A 21342-nucleotide genomic window follows, 5' to 3' on the forward strand; every position below is an offset into this window, starting at 1 on the left:
CTCGTCTATCTTTTTGTCTCTCACACACTCTTTCTCAGCATCATATCATAAAGAGATTCTGACATAGAAATTTAAACAAGTGAGAGAAAAACTCTCTTGAGTCTTTTGAGAGGATTTTTATCACTGCCAGTGCATTGTAGCTTCGAGCATTCAACTAAAGAGAAATTCGTAAACCTAAGCATGAAAATTAGAAAATCTCAACAGAAGCAAATTATAAGCCTTTCACTTGTTTTCATGTGTTGTCGAGCTCAATTATCTAGCCTGTGGAATGGGAAGCGGATGTCGGTAGAATCTGTCACCTGACTCATCCATGGGGAAGCCTTCACAGTCTTAGACTGGGAGATGAATATCGTTCTTATCACACCCCAGTGCCTGTAACTCTTACGTAACTTACAAGTACTACACAGAAGAATTGCCCTTGAAAATAATATAACTAGAATTGAAGGTAAGATGAGTAGGCCTGAGAGTCCCCCACGCAATTCTTCTTCTCCTTGTCTGTTTGCAGCTTCCTGAGACAGGGTACCAGCAGAGGTAGGGTTCACTCACCTGAAATAAGTGAGTCTCAGCTTCAAGAAAGCCTGGGGGACTCACGTTAATAAAAGCAAAGCCACCTTCTTCTGCATGATTCCAACAAGTCAGCTGTTTTATATACCAGGGTCAATGGAAGAGAGCTAGAGTATATCATTGCGTAGCATTAAAAGAGACACAAATTGTGAATGAAAATATTTCTGGATTTGCATCTGTAAAATCTCTACCACTAAAGTACAGACCCAAATAAATAAGCTATATCTTCAGGCTAGTTACCCAACACTGCCCCTCCACTGTAATGGGCCAAGTTGATGATCTTAGAGGTTAAGTTTGTCAGATTTCACAACTGAAAACCAAATACCAAACTGAGCAATGTTTGTTGCTTTTTATTTTGTTGATATACAGAGTAATACATATTTTTGGACAATTTTATGATATCTCACCCAGTGAGCTATTGAAGAAGTTGAACTATTGTTCATTTTGATATTTTAAATAATCATATTGAATGTATCTCTTAGTCTAATTTAAGGGAAATGATTTAAAATAAATATATGTTTAGAGCAAGGTCGTAGGCCAGAAATGAGAAAGAGAAGCCTTCGGGCCTCATGCACCCCTGCCTCTCAGGGACAATGGGTGCCATTTGGCCAAACACATGAATGTGAACAAGCAAAGCTAACATGGGCTCACGGTGCATAGGGCATGCTATAAAATTCCTTGGTCGGTTTGAAGAGTGCATCATGAAAAAGGAAAATATTTAGATAAAATGATTGATGTCTAACTCAGTCCTTACAAACAGAATGAAAAAGTCCCCAAATCAAAACTTTACTGAGAGACCCACCAGGTCCCCGGATAAGAGTAAATCTTATGCAATTGCCAATTCTACTCAATTCCCTTTACACACTCAATGAAATCTCAATTAAAATCCAAAATTATTGTGGGGTAGCTTTACTAAATTATACTAAAATGAGTCTGGGAGAAATATCTGTAAGAATGCGTGAAAAGCCACACACGAACACAGTGAAAAGCAACATGAAGATGCTATCGACCCTATCGGAGGTTAGGCAAACAACAACATTTAAATCTGTGTGATATTAATTAAAAAAAAAAAAAAAACTGACACAACACTAGAGTGAAATAAATATGCCAGAGCCAGAAAGAACTATGGGAGAGTGTGTGTGCGCGCGCGCACGCACGTTTACCTCTAGAGTAGATATTACACAATGTGATAGAATCACACATAAGTGGAAGATGAGTGGATTTTTCAAAAACTGCTGCTGAAAAATGCTTAACTATTTTTAGAAGAAAAACCAATATAACTCATCTCACACCATACATCTAAACGATAACGGGTAGATTAAAGAAGAAGCAAAGTCATTAAAGAAGTAGATGTACATTATTTTCAGGGAAGAATAATTTAGGTAAATTTTAATCTTTCATATGCATGATGAATAAGTGTTGTTGTTGTTATTGACGATAATGATGCTATTGTTGTTACTAATGTTGTTACAATCATCTTCACCTTTCCAATTAACAAACATTTTTAAAAACTGATTCTCTCTCAATTCTGGCGAAGATGGAGATACGATTTATGTACTTCCAGGGAGAATGAAAATAGGCTCGATCTTTCTGGAATGCAATTTGGCAATATGGATAGTTCGTTAAAGGTTCATACCTTTTATTTGGTATACTACTTCTAGGAATTACACCTAAATAAAAACAGTGAAAAATATAGAAAAGAATATTGGAAAATGAGATCATGCAGAAAATATTTTTCACAGTGTAATAAGAAAAAAAAAAAAGCAAATGACGTGAAAGTCTAAGTTGAGAGCATGGCTAAACAAATGATGACGAGCCATATGCCTGACTGCCAGACAGCAATAAAAAAAGTTAGGGAACTGTCTATATGCATGGGAAAAGTGATTTTCTTTTGTATTCATTGCTATAAACCAGAACAGAGCTTTGCGTAGTACCTGATACACAATAGGTGCTCGATCGATATTTAAACTGAATTGAACAACAGAATTCTAAGTGCAAACAAAATCAGAACTCTCACTTCACATGCCACACATACTTGGAGATCTAATCTCAACTTTCGTAAAGGAATCACAGCAAATCCTAGAAAGACATATGATAAAATGCTCACAATAATGTCCTCGAGTGATTTTTTTCCTTGCTCTTCAGACATTTCTCCACTTGCCAAATTTTTCTCAGTGAAGATTTATTATATGTATAATTAGGAAAAAAGTAAAGAATGAAAGAAATCAACTAGAAGCCAACTGGCTCAATTATTTCTCATCACGCTACTCTGAGTAAAAACCATTCTTCACCCTAAATATAACATGAGAAATGACAATATGAATAATATGAATAAATTGTGAGGCAGTCTTTAAAACATAGCTCAGGTAAGAAAATATTATGGTAATTTTTTTAAAGTCAAAAACCATGTTTCTAATATTAATAAAATGGTAGAGGGGTTTTGCTCCCTATATAATTTGTGTGTGTGTGTGTGTGTGTGTGTGTGTGTGTGTTGTGTGTATATATATATCATGGCATAAACCTTTTAGATACAAATTACTTATTTTCAGCACAATGGAATTCTATTTGCTCTTAGACACATAACGTCACAAAAATTTATACATAGTAGTTACTGTCAACTTTTGGAAAATTTGAAAAAATTCTATGTTTAAAATTTCAACTCTACATAAAATCTAAAAGGTCTATTTTAGGAGATCCACGACCTTCTCAAAGGAGAGGACCAAACAATTTCTCAGATTCCCAAACTCTCTAACACACTGACCGGGGACACTTAGCCCTAGAAAGTGAAATACCCTGTCACCTAGAGCATCGAATCACCTGGAGGCATGACTGAAAGGTCAGATTCCAGTACTGTGTGATTTAAGTTCAACCTTAGCAAAATTACAGATTACTGCATTATGTAACTTCAAGACAAATGGTAAAATCTTGACTCATGCACACTAGAGTCTTACATGCCAAGGGTTTGCTGTATCTACGATGACTGTCTCCATAGAAGAAAAAAGTGACATAAGAGAACTATGGTGACAGGTAGGCAACAGTTGATATGTGTCCTCATCTAAGAAGCCTAATGCACTCATCGGCTTATCAGATAGGTACTATCTACCTAACACGTTCAGGAAACATCGCCACACACTTCTGGGGATTAAGAAATATGACATAGAACCTAAACTGAAATACACTCCTTAATTATATAAAGTCTGCCATATTTTCCAGGAACAAATTCAACCGCTAAGATTTTTGACTTTTTAAATGAAATATGTAGCAGTTTTACCGGAGTCATTATTTTTTAAATTGCCCTTCATATGATACCTATTTTTGTAAATAACTGCTCCATAAGTATATTTCCTTTGGTATAATTTCTCGAATTTGCTTCCAAAAACTCCAGGGAAAGGAAAGTGAGTAAGATTGTGGAGAAAACAAAAATAGTCACAAGTTGACAATTCTTGAAGCTGGCTGATGGGTACATGGGAGTTCATCGTGCCATTCTATTTTTTTTATTATTATGTTTGAAATTTTATGTAGTAAAAAAACCTCTTTTTTAAAAGAAGTGTTTTTTTTCTGAATTATGCTAATTTATGTTGATTAACTTCTTGCTTGGTCTCCTTTCCCATAGCAGCCACATTCAACGAACAGGGTTGAAACATCCAATATATTGATCTCGAGAAGGTTCCAATCAAGTGGCTAGACAATGCAGAGGTCTCATTCTGGTGTACAGAGGATAGAATACATTGATTAACTCTGCCATGACCCATAATTTAATTATTCAGCCAAAGACAGGGATTTCTACATCCAGATTAACAAAGAAAAAAATGGCTTAGGTAAATCCAGCTGTCATAATTGCCAGTAAATTAAAGCCCTACATAGCTAATCCGATTTGGTCATCATGATGGCCAAGCCATCCTTATTACAGAGGACATTAGGAGGTCTGCGGAGTTGTCAGTGAGACAATCTGCACTTTCTTTTTTTCACATTGCCCCAAGAGCAATAGATAGAGAAAATTTTACAATTATAGCCTTCAACTCCTAGAAAAAAAGAATTTGCTCAGCCTGTGTAGGAACAGGATTAGGATTAAAATGCAAACGGTTGACACAATGTCTATTTTAGAATGGCCATATTTTTTTTTTATCATATTCATGTAATTTTCCCTCTCCCTTTTTCTTACCCTTAAGTCATAAGCAGAGATTTGGCACTTTTAATTCAATTAATTCCTAATAATTCCTCACCTAAGTAGACCCCACATAAAAGTAGAATATGTTAAATACTACGATCAAACTTTAAAGTATTACTAACAACAGATCTTCTAAATATAGTGTGGAATTTAGCTGCCTGTTGATTCTCATTTCATTAACTCACTCATGATATAAACTCAGTTTTAAAGAAAAGCTTTAATAATGAATATATTGCAAATAAATTGAACCAAGGCTACTAAGCATTGCACACTGCCACCTAGTGGTACTGTCTCTTTAGTTCCAAAGGTACAATGCACTTCTGGAAAGTAGAAATTTCTATTTTAAAGCAAATTTATCCAGAAAGACAGATCCGAAACACATCTTTTCATAATTTCTCAAGATACGAAGGCTATTAGAAATAAATAAAAATTTTTAAAGGGTGATTTTTTTAAATACTGAGCATCAAGTATTAACATATTATGAATGTGATGTATGCTGATGTTCTAAGTAGAATACGTGGTTATCCACCAAATTTAACATATGAAGATGTTAAATAGAATATTAAATAAATACTAATCATATTTTCAAGCCTTCTTAAGGGCATAGCTATAATTTTCCCTTATCTACAGGTTGTAATTTTAATTTAAGATTCCACTGGTTTTTAGTTTTTTTTTTTTTTTTTTTCCCAGCAGAGTATAATTCTTGTGTTTTGGTTGTGCTAATCGCTAGAGCTCATCTCTGATCTTTTGCATTTAGAAAAGTAAATCCCCATAAAAATGAAATGAGAACCACGTGAAAGAGTGGATTAAGGAAAGGATTGCTACAGATAACTTTGCTATGGTTAGGAGTATTTTTATTTGTTTCATTGTATTCTACATGGTAGTTCCCGGCTTGGTCTGCTTAATGTGCTATAACTACCTATTTTAAGAACTCAGATGAAAGGGAAAAAGACTCATATTTTTGTCAATTAAGTTTTTCATAGTGAAAAGTACAAAGAGAATTCTCTAAATCATTGTCGCGTAACTTTTTAAAAAATCACACGCCTTTTTGAGAAACAAAAAAATCTCAGGTTCTCCTTTTAAATTACATAAATTTATCAATACATTATATATTAAAAACAACGAAATACGTGAAAATTTTTAAATTACATTTTTATTTTGATCTTAGATATTTTTCATTGTTCTTGTTATTCCAATAATTCCAAATCAGCATGAGTTTTAAGGCTGCCTATATATCCCACAAATTTTTCCATCCTTAGAAATGTGGAAAATAGAGAACATTATTCAGTAATTTCAACTCGGGCCTGTTTCATTGCTTCATTTCGATAACCAGAAGGACAGGTAAAGATAATAGATAGATAGATAGATAGATAGATAGATAGATAGATAGATAGATAGATAGATTGATAATAGATAGATAGACAGACAAACAGACTGATGGACAAATGGCTGGGAAGGAAGGGAAGTAGGAAGGAAGAAAGAGTGAGTTTGTTTCTCCTTTATTGGAAGTGTACCCTCCATCCTCTTTAATTCATTAATTTAAATAATTCCCAAAGGAATCTCAGATCCAAGCCACATGATCTAGAAAATTTCTCAAGATTTCCTTTAATCAGCTTAACCAAATGACTACTGCCAAGTCTATATCACTTAGCTCTGCTTAGGGCTATTTTGAAGCCTTCACCACACAATTAGGACACTTTATTGGTATGGCTGCCCAATGCAAAAGACAGAATTAACAATATTGCAATTTTTAAGAAACTCAGTTTGAAAAACATATTATTTTGAAATTCAACTCTTTACCCCATGTTAGGATTATATCTATCATGATGGTTTGATGTTAGGTAAAATTACAAAGTCGATTGTAAAGAAAGTCTAAAGTTGTAACTCCTCGATATTTCATTGGCCTTCTGGTATACCATCTATATAACAAGAAACAGAAGTTCTAAGTAAGGAAGTAGTGGTTACAATTGCCTTATATAAGAAAAATCCAACTGCAGTTGCATATATATATATATGTATGTATATATGTATGTATACACACATATGTGTATATATCTATGTTTTATAATTATATATATAAACATACATATGTTTATATAATTACAATAACAAAACTAGTAAGCATTTTTAAAATGTTCTCATTATTCTACAAGGTAGTGAAAATGTATAAAGTAAGTCATGATTCAAATGACAACTGTGTCTGAGATTCTGAAGATTCCTTAAAATGTCTTCACATATCTTAATGTGTTTTCTAGGTACATATTGCATTTAGTTTTGGAAAGCAAATTCTATGTGCATCTTCCACATAAAAATGCAATCGCAACATCACTAGAATTATTTGTTTGTTTGTTTGTTTATGTCTTTATGTCTTTTAGGTGAGGTTACCCTTGGTTGACTTCACAGATTGCAAGGACCTTGTCAGCTTACAATTCCTTATTTTTTTTTTAATGTTTTACACCTACAGCACCTGGTCTTCCTAGGAGGCCTCCCATCCAAGTATTAACCAGGCCTGACCCCACTAAGCTTCTGAGATCAAAACGGGATTGGGCTTCTTCAGGGTAGCATGGCCGTAGACCAGAATTATTTTTAAATAAATGTTTAAACTAAAATTATTTGTCTAATAGCCATATTTTTTTAGTCTGAGTATGAAAGTATGTATATTTATGATTGTATCCTAAGGAGCTCTATAATCAAGAATTTCTAACTAAACATAATAAAATGGCCTGTGAGGCAGATTCCCCAGGGTTTGAGAAAAAAAAGATATGAAAAATAAAGGTACAGAATACTGAAAAGACAGATACAGCTTTTAACAGAACATTAACATTTAACATGAGATTGTTTAAAAGAGCATATTTCTATCTATTAAAATCCCCAAGGTTGTGAAAGACAAGAATTTACTTCATACAGATCACAAAAATGATGATATTTGTATATCTAAATTAGTACTACTGGGGGATTGTACACTGTAAAATAAGAAAATGTGATAGATATTCAGTAAGCTTTTTACTCACTAATTACAATTTGTAATTTTTTTAAACTTTGTATTCTCAAATGTCAGGTACTTACCTGAAAACTGACATCCGTTTGGTTGCTAAGAGATATGAGATCAGTTTGCACTTTTTTTCTGTCTTTAAGAGAATTGCTCTCTTGCGCTTTGCATCGAAGTACTGAAAGTTAACTCTCCTACCCATGTGGAGATTTATATTATTTGTATTAGAAGAAACTTCCAGGTCTCAGCAAAGAAATAAATTACTTTCAATTTAGACAATTTAGAACAAATATCTGGCTTTTTCCTAAGCGTAATGATTTTCCATTTCACACAACTACAATATAATTGCATTATTTTATAATCTAAGTTAACAGATGAGTCTATGTTATGAGTATTTGACAAAAATCTTATGAGAATTGAGGTTATTCAGTCAATTTGCATCCTCAAAGTGAAGTTCAAACCCAACATTTTTAAAGTATCTTCTGCCTATAACTTTGTGTGCTTCTTTAAACGGCTGGAAAAACGAGACTAAACTTGATCTATATCTGGGTTTTCTTATACTTTATCAAAAGATCAAAAGCAAAATGCAATTATAAATCTGTCCATCCTAACTGTTCATCAGTTTATCACAAACGTAAATATCGGTTTGCCTAATCAAAGAGCATGCTCTTCTAAAATAAGAGCAGTATTTCAATCAGCACATATGCTTGCTAATGGCACTGGGCATCTGGGCTCTCTTCACATGCACATTCATAACCTTTCAAGGACAATCTTCGAAATCACATTTTAAAGAAATACGCTGCAAAAGCATTTCATTGTCTTAGCATTTTATATCACTGCAAACCAAAGTGACTCAATTTTAAATGCCCCTCCATTTATCACAAAATCATCGACCATTTACTCTGATTTCATATCAATACTTTACTGGAGCATATTGCAAAGGAACGAACGCATTTCTTTGTCTCCTCAGTGGTACAAAGCCCATCTGCCCATTCCTCTTTTGACTCAACTTCTTGCACGCCCTCGGCCAGCTACCCTGTTGGTGATGCCTTGTACCTTATATGCCACTTTAACGTTAAGTCAGATTACTATCATTTCCTGTCCAGAACCCATTAAGAAAATTCCCGTTACAAGGAAGGTCTCTGAAATGTAGTTGCACCTATAAAAGGACTATTCAGTGCCCATCTTGAAGGGAAGAAGATGGATGAATTTGTCTTCTGTCTTCTAGGCTTTTACTTATTTTCTACAGCCGCGCCTTTTTAAACAAGTTCTATCATACTGAGAGAAAGGCGATATGCAAAATGTAACACCTGGAGTCTTAAAATGTAATGACCTCAAATAACATCTCAGAAAGAGGGAGGAAACCTGTTTCGGAGAAGAAAAAAATAGAGGCAAAGGAGCGAATCTGCATCATTAAACCAAGAGTAATAGAAAACCCTCCCGGGTTTTTCCAGTAAGTTTTTGCAGCAGCAGCAGCAGCAGCAGCAGCAGCAACTACCTAATCAATATGCACACCCTCACCTTTCTAAACCTCTAGTCCCCAACCAGAAACTGCCGGTCCCCCTCAACCGTGTCGGGAGGGGGGGGGGGGTCGGGGAACAGAAAGGAAGGTGATTTCAGAAGCGTGGGGAGGGGCGAACCCAGGTCTGTGCAGCTCCAGGGGCCTGAGTCACAGCTCCCATCCCGAAAGTGCGCGCAGCAGCCAGCGGCGGCCCCGAGACCTGCTCTGGGCTGGGCCCTCCCTGCCAGAGATGCCGGAGAGCTGGCAGCGCCGTTTTCAGACTCCAAAGCAATGCTCTCCCCCTCGCCCCGTGCCCTCACTCCAAGGCCACTTAGTGAGACCTCTTTGAGGTAGGACAAGAGATGCTTGGTACCCAAGAGGAGATGAGCGGGGCTTCTTTAGAGGAATGAGTTGCTCAGGTGGGGTGGGGGTGGTCATGGGGAGGTTCTCTTTTCGGAAAACCCAGGACGCGGGGCAACTGAGACCCAGTATCGGTTACCCTTACTACCACCCCCCAACCCCTCAACTTAAAGATGACTCACCCTTCCCCCCCCAACTCAGATAAGGGGGGAGGGGCGCCGGCAGTTTTGCTGGGAGGATGGGGATGAGAGCGAGCCCCGGGGCCCCTGCAGCTGCTCCAAGGGGACCGCACAGGTGGGCGCAGCCTTGGAAGGGCAGTGAGGCCGGAGCTCGGAGTTAGCAGGGCCCCCGGAGTGTGAGTGGGTGAGGGTGAGGGTGAGGGTGGCCACGCGCGCCGGCCGGGCCGAGGGGCGCTCGGCGAGAGGGTGAGCGCGGCTGCAGGGACACAGCACACCCCACGCCGTAGGCGACAGGCTGGAGGGGCTATCGTGGCGACAGGACTGAGAAACTTGATGCAAAACAGACAGGCTCCCCCCGCCAGGACGTGTCCCCGCGCTCGCAGCCCGGCTCCATCGCGTCCCGAATCCCCCACTGTCACCCTCCCCACCCTGCAGAAAGCCCCGGAGAGCCCACGGATCCCAGGCGGGTAATTACCTCTCGCGGAGGCGGAGTGGGGGGCGGCGGCGGCAGCAGCAGCAGCAGCAACAGACACTTTGAGCCTGACTTTCCGGCGGTCGCGGTGAGCGTGTGCGCGCCGAGCCGAGCAGTGACCTGCTATTTATAGACCGGAGCCTGGGCGCCGGGGGCCGCGCGCCCCGAGGCTGCGAGCTGCGGCCGCGGCGGCGCAGGGCACTGGCCGCGGCTCCCCCGGGCGCCCGCCGCTCCCTCGGGGTCCCGCTCGCGCCGCGCTTTCCCGCTCGTCCCTGCTCGCCCGCCCCGCCGCGCGCGCACCAGAGAAGTTGTCACCAACGCGGCTGCCTCTCCGGCTGCTAACACGCCCCCTGGCACCCACGCGGCTCCCCCCTCCGCCCCCGCCCTTCCTGCCCCTCTTCCTCCTCCTCTGCACGTTCCGAGCGGTCTCCTCGCAATGACACCGGCGGCCGGGGAGAGGCGGCGGCGGCGGTGGCAGCCGCGCGCCTGCCGGAATGGAGCGGATGGCCCGGCCTCCCAACCCGGGAGGACCCCAGCGCGCCTCGCGCCGTGTGCTGACTCCCACCGCGCGCCCCTCCGCGGGGCTCCTCTGCGAGCCGGGGCCGGAGCAACGCCGCTGGGGAGCGGTGGAGAGGGGTGACCCGGGGCCGGAGGAACCACAGGGTCGGTCAACCCGCTGGCGGCCGCCGCCGGCAGCGTCTGCCCAAACCCGAAGGGCTGTGTCCCATGCCCCGGACCTAGCCCGCCACCACCTTGGGCCCCGTGTCTCTTTGCCGCTCCCTTCCGCGGTGGCCCGGGTAGCGACCGCGCGGGGAAGACCCGGGCGCCCGCTGCAGGCAGCCCACGGCCCCCCACCGCCAGCCGCCACGTCGCGGCTGGTGACCGAGGCCGAGCTCCTGCCCCCGACAAGCGTGTGCGCCTCGGGCAGCCGGGGCGCGTAGGGACAGATCTGCGCTCGGCGTGTTTGGGGTGTCTGGAAACGGGGTACGTAATCAAACAGTCTGAACGAAGGCTCCAACTCCCCCACTTCCTCGCTCGCAGCCTGGTTATGGCCGGCTGTGGGGTGCGGGGCAAATGACTCCCCATCTGCGCCTGACGGTGCCACCTGGCGGTTCTCTCGCAGACGTGTCAGTTGAGCTGCTTAAGGGTAATGGTTGTGCTGGTAACGCAGGGCGCCGATCCGCACAGGCACCCTCAGCCTTTCCCTCCCTAAGGGAGCTTGAAATTCACATTTTAAGTAAAACAGAGTGAGCTTGTTAGTACCCCAGGGTTATATTTGCCATGCGGAGAGGCTGGAATCCCAAAATTAAGATGGTGAAGTCAAAGTGGGTTAAGTCAGTGTTTACAGTTACACGAAGGGGGAAGCCGAAGCTGCCCCCAGCTGTTACCCCCGCTGTCACTTCCGCATCCAGGCATCCAGTCGCTCCACAGACATTCAACTGCCGTTAGGTTATAAGCTTTATCAATGAGAGCAGGGATTTGGTGTTTTGTTTTTCCATCACTCTTCCTCAGATTGGAACAGCGCCTGGCATGCTGGAGTTTCAGTAAATATTTATAGAATGAATTAACAAATACTATGGGCCAAAAACTGTGCTTGGCCCATGTCCTCCCTTAGTCCCTGAAGCCCTTTCCTTCTCTTCAAGCTTTTTCTGCTACACTCAGTCATCATCACAGGTGAGCGGAATGGAGAGAAGGTGGGAAGCAATGGATAAATCCTGTTTGTAGAGCTCTACCAACAAGATGATGCAACTTTTTCATCAGGCAACAGTTTCAGCCTTTTCTTAAAACACGATAAGATTGAAAAAATATCAGAACATCAGGGCGCCACACCTTTGCCACTAAACTGTAAAGATGGTTAACGTATCTGTCCTCCGAATGCAGCTGTGTACACGTGTTTATGAAAACCGCCACGGTGCCAGAAGTATTAAATCATTTATTCTATAAGAGTGGTAACATAGATACAGATGTCTTTATGGAAATGAACACTCAATGTGAGATATCCAGAAAACCCTCCTAAAATTAAAATCCAAACATCGTGCTGACCAAGACTTTTTTACAGGGATGCTGAGGAAAATGTGATGTACCTGTCCAGCATATCATCTCGGAAGTTTAATTTTGGGGCGGGGGGGGGGGGGAGAATCGGGGATGGGAGGAGAGAATCAGATGCATGTATTTACGTTTTTTAGTTATTTAGCAGAATCTTTCTGGAATAAGCCCAGGGGATTCAGATGGTTCTACGGTTTATTAAACTCATTCAGCATCCATTTTTACAAACTCTGAACTTTTAGCCGCTTGTGCCCTCAAAACATAACTCCATTTGCCAATGAAGGACAAAATATTTTTCATTTCCTTTTAAAATATCTTTGTAGGGACAGAGGTCCAAGGTGATTCCTACTAGTTACCTTGCTGTCTAAAGCAATAAAAATCGAGCCAGGCTCTGTAGGGCTGGCATCACACCCTCATTTTAGTGAAGTAGCTCATACTTTTTCATTGTATAGATTCATTGTTCCTGAAGACTTCTATTTCAGGAGAGAGTGTTATGGTACAAGGAAGACTCTACACTTTTGTGATTCCTCACTATTAAAAATCTCTTCTAAAATACAGCACCAAGTATAGGCATTTTTTTTTCACCAGTTGTTTAATTATACTAATAACTTTGCAAATCAAGTCATTTTTTTCATCCCCGTTTTTTAAAACTTAACACTGGAAGAGTTAAGCTTTGATAGCCATACATTAAGATCATCTCTTGCATGTGCACGTGTGTACGTGTGTATTCAAATTAACGAAATATGTTCTTAGAAATAGAAATTTCACCCAATTTAAATAAAAGAGAAAACTATTGTACAAGTACCTGGCTGTCCTTAAAACCCAAGAACAAAAATGCAGCTGGGCATCACTGTTGACTTGGAAACAGGGACATGCCACCAGAACTTTCTCTCTCCCTTTTCCCCACTACACTACCTGCTCCGTTCTCTCCCTCTCCCCTCCTTCTCGCTCCCTCCAGCACAGACTTGCTCTGCTTCTCTGGTGCGCCCTTAATTGCACAGTTACTAACAGCTCTTGAACTTCATAATCTATGCGCCAGCTCCAAATTCTCAAAAAGTACCACGAGCTGTCAAACCCCTGATCAGACAACCATGGCCAGGGGATGGAGGTCCAGTTGGATTCTCAAAGCAGCTACTGCACTGATAAGGTGGATAACGGTGGTTCGCTGGGGCGGGAGGGAGGGAAGAATTCCCAGAACGCGGGGAGGAGAGTAGGTCACTCCCGACCACTATTCTCTCCTAACCCTTGTTGTTCCGTGAATACTGGTGCAAAAGGCAGGAGGCCGGGAAAAGAAACATAAGGAGCAGTGGCACATGTGTGTGAACTCACGTGCCTGTTTACGCACTGAGCCGGGTAGGATGCCTCTCGCCGATGGCGGTGCTCTAAGATGGCTCGTCCCAGTCAAAGTAGCAATACGATTTTACGATCTCTCGACATGGGACTGGATGAGCATGAGGAAGAAATCAAGTGTTTCACGGACAGTTTACTTCCTCTTCTTTTTTCATGGCAGTTAAATAAGAGATTTTTTTTTTTTAATGAAGGAAATGAATGTGATACCATTTACATTTATTGAAGATAAACATTCTGTTCTCATTTACATAATAGTTACATTTCTAAAATGTACATTAAATTATATATTTGAAAGTGAATGGTGTTTCAAAAAGAATAGAGCGGTGAATCTTAACGATTTTGTGGTTAGAAACTCCTTTGAGAATTTGAAGGAAGCTATGGACATTCCCTGGGAAAAACATGAGCAGATGCGCTCACACTTATGGTGGGAAGACACATGGCTTACTTGAGATCTGGAACTCCAAAAACCATATTTCTTTGGTCTTCCTCCCACCCCACCCCCTCACCCCCACTTGAACAAGGGAAACAAAGACCACAGATTCTTGAACAGAAGGTTCAAAACGACAAGTAGGTTAAAGGCACAAACCTGGTTTGGGACAGAGGTGCTGAAGCATATGGAAACCTGGGGAACAACTCTCCTCCCGCCCACTCCTGCCCTAAGTGAGATATAAATGAGCAGTAAGTAGGAGAAGAAGGCGAAGCTCCTGGAAGGAGAATGCGGGGAAAATGCAATTCATTTGCTGGCGCTCCCATAACAAAATACCGCAGACACAGCGGCATAAACAAAATGTGTTCCTCGCGCCTCCGGGATTGGGAGGTCGGTGATCTAGATGCTGGCAAGAGCTGCCTCTCCTGCGGCCTCTCTCCTTAGCCTGAGGATGTCCACCTTTCTCTGCGTCCTCACATGGCCTTTCCTCTGTGTGCCGGCACTTGTGGTGTCTCTCTGTGTGTCTAAATTTCCTCTTCTTCTAAGGACGGCAGTCAGATTGGGTTAGGGCCCACCCTAACAGCCTCATTTTAACCTAATTGTAAAGACCCTGTCTCCAAATACAATCACATTCTGAAGTAAAGTCACATTCGGAAAGTCTGGGGGCGGAAATAGGATATAGACCCCCCTTTTATGTTAAGAAGGGCCTAGTATAAAGAAATTCGTATCCAATTTTCCCACTGGAGTTATTTTGAAAAGCTCGGTCTTACTAAAAGAACCCAGAACACAGGGCGTAAAGTGGAAATAGAAATGTGGCGATGCCTTGTCTAGATCCTGAGGGCTGAGGACCGTGGCCTGTCTGGCCCCTGGGAGTTCTCCTGGCGTCTAAGTGATAAGGAAGGGGGTCCCCGTGAGCTGCAGGAGGCCTGGAAGTGAGTCAGGAAAGAGAGTCAGGGGACAAAAAAGAGACCACCTGGGAGGGCAACCAGACAAAATACTAGGGAACGGTGTGGCCCGTTGACTAGGACGCTGAGATGTGGCGTTGCCCACGCCAGGCGTGGGGCCAAAGCGATGGAGCAGCCAGCGCCTGTGCCTTAGAGGCATGTCGCGCTTCACTCACACATGGGCAACAGAGACCAAACTGCCTCTTCAGAGAGTGAGAAAGCTCATCAACACCCAGACATGCTGCCCAGTGTCGCGATGCTTTATCAATCTCATCAGGACCAACGAGCTACCCTAGATGTGAGAGGAGGAGGAGGAAGAGAGGGAGCGAGAGTATCTTAAATTAGATAAGTTTTAAACCAGGATAGATTTGGTTTAGATTACTGGACAGGACTAAGACACTAAGATTTTTGTGGCTGAGTACAAGTGGGCACTTCTAAGCTAATTTTATTGTACAAAAATTAATTCCACTTTTTGTACCTGAGATTTAGAGACTCAGTTGACTTTTAAAAATATATCCTTTACAGTTCAAGTTTTTAATGCATTTTCAGGATGTGCATAGATGCTCCGGAATGCCGTCTATGAATCCAGATCCACGATATGTGCCCTAGGGAATCTGATACATTAAATCTGGTGGTGTGAAAAATCTTTTTAACTGAAAAATACCTGCTAATATATATAATTTTCTGCCGATGTATTATTTGAAATTGTATTTTCTTAAAAGAGAGTAGTGTCTATAAGTTATGACACAATAGCTCACATGATTATATTTAGTAAATGCCAGAAAAATAGAATCGTGAATGGAAAAATTATAGACAATCACTGGGTAAAGATAGCTATTTTCAAGGAATAGAGGGTTTTGAAGGTGACAGTATTATGCTGCTTCATTTCAAAGAATACAAAGCCTTTTTTTTTTTTAACAGAAGTCTTCAAAAGAAAAAATACCAGGGTTGTTTTATTACTGTCCCCATTTTTGACCTAACAGTTTTTTATTACTTAATTATGTCACTAGTGGCATAAAACAAAGGAGAAACTTACATATCAGACACATTTGTAGAAAATGTCTGTGGTAATCAGTGGCATTGATTGAGGCAATCAAGTCTTTCCAGAGGTAAGTCCGCTGACTCTAAATATTATGTTATATGTTGTTCATCAATGTCTCTATCTTGCATTCCACACTTAAACACACAAATATATCCTCTCACCTTATTTTCAAAAGTCTTTCTACATCCCATCCTGCTGTCATTTCACTCTCCCGGGTCTCTTTTTCCACGGTATAAGAAGCTCTACCATCTCCTGGTCACCTGATTTAGGTAGACCAGACCAGTTTTGATCGCCACAGCAGGTCAGAAGAATTGGGCCTAACTGTATCGCCCAGCTGCACCTCTATCTCCAGAGACCTCCGTGCATCAAGACTTTGTTCATTCATCGAGACAAGGTTTGTGTTCAGAATCAGAAAAATGTGGGCCCGAATCATGATGCTCACATTCACCGGCTGTATGGCCTGTGACGTGTGCCTGAACATTTCTGAGCCTCTGTTTCCTTACACGTAAAATAGGGATAATAGTACTTACCTCACAGAGTGACTGCGAGAGTCCTCTGAGACCCTGCAGGCATGTGACATGAGCTAACGTGCATCCTGTACACTTAGCTGTTCAATATCCTCTTGCAAAGACTGAAGGAGAAGGACATGGAAGGGGCAAAATCAGAGTTTCGTCACGAAACTTTCCGATTGATACGTTCTAGGCTACCTATTTCCCCATTATCTATGACTCAAAACATTTATCACAGGGATGCTGCTCAGCGCCTGTGAAAACTAACGCAGTTCCGAAAAATCTGGTTAAGGTCTGTGTCATCTGAGAGGAAAATTTTCCCAAAAGTTTGGAATAAAAACTCTTGCAGACCCACCTTTTCTAACTCCCAGGTTATTTTTACAACTCTCCCAGGAAATTTTAGCAAGCATTCACTGAGCACCCACTGTTCACCAGGAATTGTGCTAAAATCTGGGAATAAAAGGTAAAGAAGGCATAAACTTTGTCATTGGAGAGCATATCGTTTAGTAGGTTTCAAGTCGATTTTCCTAAATATTTATTTGCTATTCAATTTACTTTAATATTACGTTTATTGAGTGTCTCAAACACACAAGGTACAGGGATGTGGCCGCACAAGATTAAGCACCTAATTTAATTGTGGAAATAAGGCGAGTCTACAAACAGGAACAAAACAAGCAGAGCTATTGAGCCAAAGTGCCATGAAAATGAGGAAACGGGAATAACAAGAAGGATCGGAAAAATCTTCATGAAAGAGGCGACGTTTGATACGTGAGGGACTTCAGAGGACGTAATTGTTGCAGATTTCACAGGGAGGCATTTCAGCCCTGGGACACGTGCAACCTCCTCATCCCTCGGGGCCTGATTCCAGCATCACCCGCGCTGAGAGGACCGTCCACTTAACCCTCTTCCCTGTGTCCCCAGCGCTGTGAACCGGGCTCATTTGCATCACTTACTGCACTGGATTTGTTACCTCCTCTGTGACATGCCTCGAGTCCGAGCTCCTCCTAAGAGTAGAACCCATGTTTTTGTTTAGCTTTATGTAATAGATGCAAAGTTTCCAGAAAACTGAGAAATTAGAGCCTAGGGAAATTTTCACTTGTTTATTTTTAAATGAAGTAATATCCAGCTCGAACCTCTCACCACACTCGCTGAAAAAGCTATCAGTCAGTCTTAGGATCTGCTCCGCCTCTCTTGGACCTTCTCCTTGGATGGGGGTTGACTCAGTCCCGAGGCATCTTCTGACCCACGATTCTCTCAGCACTTCTGCGTTCCTGTCGAGGTCATCGGGAAACCCCACATGGCACACAAAGATCACAGAAGCCACAGCTCATCCATCTAGAACCTTCCTCTGCCAATGCTCTCCAACACAGTACCCCAGGGTAAAAGTGCACCTTCTCTGAGGCGTGCTGTGTTCGAGGTTCTCTGGAAACTATCTCAGTGTGTCTACCCGCTCCCGTGAAGACTAACCTCGAAGGGGAAGGACTGTCATGTCCTCTTTCCTGCCCTTTCCTCCTCTCCTGCTTTCTCCCCTCCCCACTCTCTACGTCCCTGCCCCATCGCCAAGGCTCCCTTGTCATATCCACCCCTTTCTTGGGGCAACAATGCCAGAGGGGATACAGACAAAGAATTTGAGTTACCAGAGGAAAAAATTCATTAAAGTTATTTCTAAAGTTATTACCTTATGTTACTCAAATAGATGAATGAGTGTGTGCATGTGTATGCATGCGTGTGTGCATAATTATTAACTTTTTGAAGACTTTGGAAATTCCGGAGTAATTTTTTTAAAATATACACCAGAGTACTGATTTCTACAACATATCTAGAGAGATACAAAGTTATATTTTTCTTTGTAAATAGAATATAAGCTTCTCACACAGAACACACTGCAATGTTCTCTACAGTAAAAGCTGAGAAGTCATTACAGACAGCTCAAAAAATGTTCTTCCTTTGAAACATAGCACTTATGGGCAAATAGGATCATTTGAAATCTTAGGAAAAGGTTGGTGGAAATTTATCAATGCGAAAAGACAACCAGAGACAACCATTTTATTTGGTCTAGAATGAAGTAACATTTTATAGAACTGAATTTCAGTTTTATGAAAGTTATAATGAAAACAAATGTGTGACTCATTTTATGCTTTCTATAATATAAAAACAAAAACCTCCCTGAGTTAGCCTTGCTTTGAGCAAAAGCTCTGAGGGTAGACTTGAGTGTATTTTTAAAAAATGACAGACAGGGAGGGTCCTCAGGGGTGAGTGGGAGCAGGGGGCAGATCAACACCACTACTTTAAAACCATGAACATTTTTATCAAGTTCTCCAAATGTAGGATTAACTTGAACCATGTGGTCAGATTGCTTTTTATTTGAGGGGGAAAAATAATACTTTGGTGGGTTTTTGTAATGGTTAAAACCAAAAGGATTTTTTTTTTTTTTTACAATGGGATATTCAAAATAGGAAGCAAACAATCCTACATAATAATGAAAAAAGTTGTCTTCATTCTAAGCCCTATTAAATCTCTGAAGATGATTACATTTCCTGGAGGCAGGCTTGAATTAGGGCTTAGGAGTGGTGAGTGAGAGAGACACTGGATCTGTCTCTTGTTGGACCTCAAAAGACTTTGGGGCAACTGAACTCCAAGCAGGGAGCTTATGTTCAAAGGCGCATCTCATTTAAGGATGCAAAATGCTCCCCGCATCATGTTGACAGACAAGTAGTGCCCCCTCTCCACACCCTTGTGTCCCTAGCCCCATACCCCAGCTACCTTCGTAGAAAGGCATGGTCTTTTTACCCTAAAAGACATCCTAAGAAGTCATCGTATCCCTTGTTTGCTTGTTCATCCTTCGTCGTCATTCCTTTCCAGGCCCACCGTTCATTTGCGAAGTGTAGTTCAACACAGTATCGGGATCTTAGCTGAGCCTTGGTGACTTTGTTCTCTCTTGAGGTGAATCAGGAGGGCAGCAGCGGTGTGGAGAAGCAGCTTGGAGTTGGAGCCAGGAGACGACTAGATGAGGGTACTCCCTAAACCGGAAAAAAAATGGTAGACCATGTAAGTATTCATTGTATCAAAAAAATAGTGGACTTCCAAAAGTCCACAGCGATGCCAGCTCCAACAATTTGTAATTGATTGTCACAGAGGCATGATCCCCGAGGGCTGGAAACACCACACACATTTGGGTGATAGTTATAAGGAACAAAGGCACACTGGGAAGCCGTAAAATACTAGAAATCTAGAAATCCATGGTGCTGGCTGTCTAATGCGTCCCTTCTCTCTGTGTCTCTCCTTTTCCTCTGCCAGAGAAGCCGCTGGCATTGCTGCTACTGGGATCCTGGTCACCTTACACTGGACAACTATGAGGGGAAGGATGAGGGAAATTTGGGGACACCGCCATTCAGAACCACCGTCCAGCTCCCTTCTGAATCTTCCCCCTTGATCATTAATACTTCTCAGCATCTTTCCTCGTCTGCACTTCTTTTTTCTCTCCCTACCACGAACTGAATGATCTGCATTGTCCTCAGTCCAAATTGCAAAGAGAATGAATGAGGCAATTAATCTCTCTCCTATTAAGAGAGCCCGTTGCAGCAGGCCATCTCGCGCGTTGCTGACCCACATATGGGGAAGCTGGCCACAGACCAGGTGTCCACGTGCCTCTAGAAAGCGTAAAGGGCAGCCTTCCATTGTTTCTGAGGGCAGGGAGCTGTGAGCTGAGGAGTTTGGCTTGAGAGAGAGAGAGACTGGGCACCAGTTCTTAATGAAACAAATGCTCATTCGGGTATGTAAGAGAATAGCATCTGGCGAAAACATACACACATCCACTGAAATTTGTTTCTGCTAAAGGTCATGAAATCAAAGAAAGAGGGTCAAGTACTTTTCTCCACTACAGACTACACTTACAGATGGGGTTAAGCCAACATGAGAACAAGAAAGTCAAATCTCTTACTGTTCAGGTCAAATTCCTAATGTGTTATTCATTGTTGAGCTTTGTCTTTCTAAAATAAGAAAAACACTATTCTGCTTTTTTTACAATAAAGCATGTCCTTGTGGCTTTTTTCAGTTCCAAAAGAGAAGGCATACCACATGAAATAGTAAACCCGGCCTGATTATCCCTTGATAATCTATATTCCAGGGAGGCTGCAGTTTATTTATGCAGGTATTGATGAAAGGCTAAATTTTTATTATGCACAAACCAATTGAAACTGTTCTTAAAATGAATAAAAAAGAAAAGTCATCTCTGCTTACACAATTACACAATTACATGGTTTTCAGCTATGTCTGAATGTTTCTTTCTTTGAAATTACCTTGGAACATAGCTATTTTTGTATTACTTATAGGTAGGTGGGGTTTTTCCCCCCTCTGGAACTATGAGGAATAAAACTCAAGTCAAATTTCGACTTGCTTCTATCTCGGCGACAGATAATGCCCACGATCAGGATGCCCGACTGGTGAAAGAGGCAGGGACTGAAGCACTGGCTGCCCCACACCCACCCTGCTACCCAACGGTCTGAGCACTCAGGCGAGCGCGCGGGAAGCCCAGGCGCTCAGGCAAGTGCGCCCAACGCAAAATAATCAATTCGCGCCCAAACTGTGGTGCTCTCTTTAGGGTCTGACAGCCTGGGAACCCATTCCCGCACACTTCCACTGCAAATGAGCAAAACCTTGTGATTCTTTTCATTGCATAAACGTTTTCCCTCCAGCGCTGACACCGTGTTTGCCTCCAGCCCAGATGCTGGGGCTTGATCTTAGTTGTGGCTCAGCAGGAGACACGGGGTGGCACCCAGAGGACTGGCATCT

General features: G+C 42.0%; 1 protein-coding gene and 1 pseudogene across 3 annotated transcripts in view; both read right to left on the bottom strand.

The window, feature by feature from the left end:
* Nucleotides 1-10361, bottom strand: part of INPP4B (inositol polyphosphate-4-phosphatase type II B) — a 553469-nt gene extending 543108 nt beyond the window's left edge. For 2 of the 3 annotated variants that reach the window (XM_036233517.1, XM_036233513.1), the window contains exon 1: nt 10237-10361. The gene's annotated coding sequence lies outside the window, so the exon portion shown is untranslated. The remainder of the gene's footprint in view (nt 1-10236) is intronic. The other variant, XM_036233516.1, reaches the window with a different exon arrangement.
* On the bottom strand, nt 7188-7307 carry LOC118612767 (annotated as a pseudogene).
* Nucleotides 10362-21342: the final 10981 nt, after the last annotated feature.

The sequence above is a fragment of the Rousettus aegyptiacus genome, unplaced genomic scaffold (genome assembly GCF_014176215.1).
Source record: "Rousettus aegyptiacus isolate mRouAeg1 unplaced genomic scaffold, mRouAeg1.p scaffold_m13_p_16, whole genome shotgun sequence".
Taxonomy (NCBI): Eukaryota; Metazoa; Chordata; class Mammalia; order Chiroptera; family Pteropodidae; genus Rousettus; species Rousettus aegyptiacus.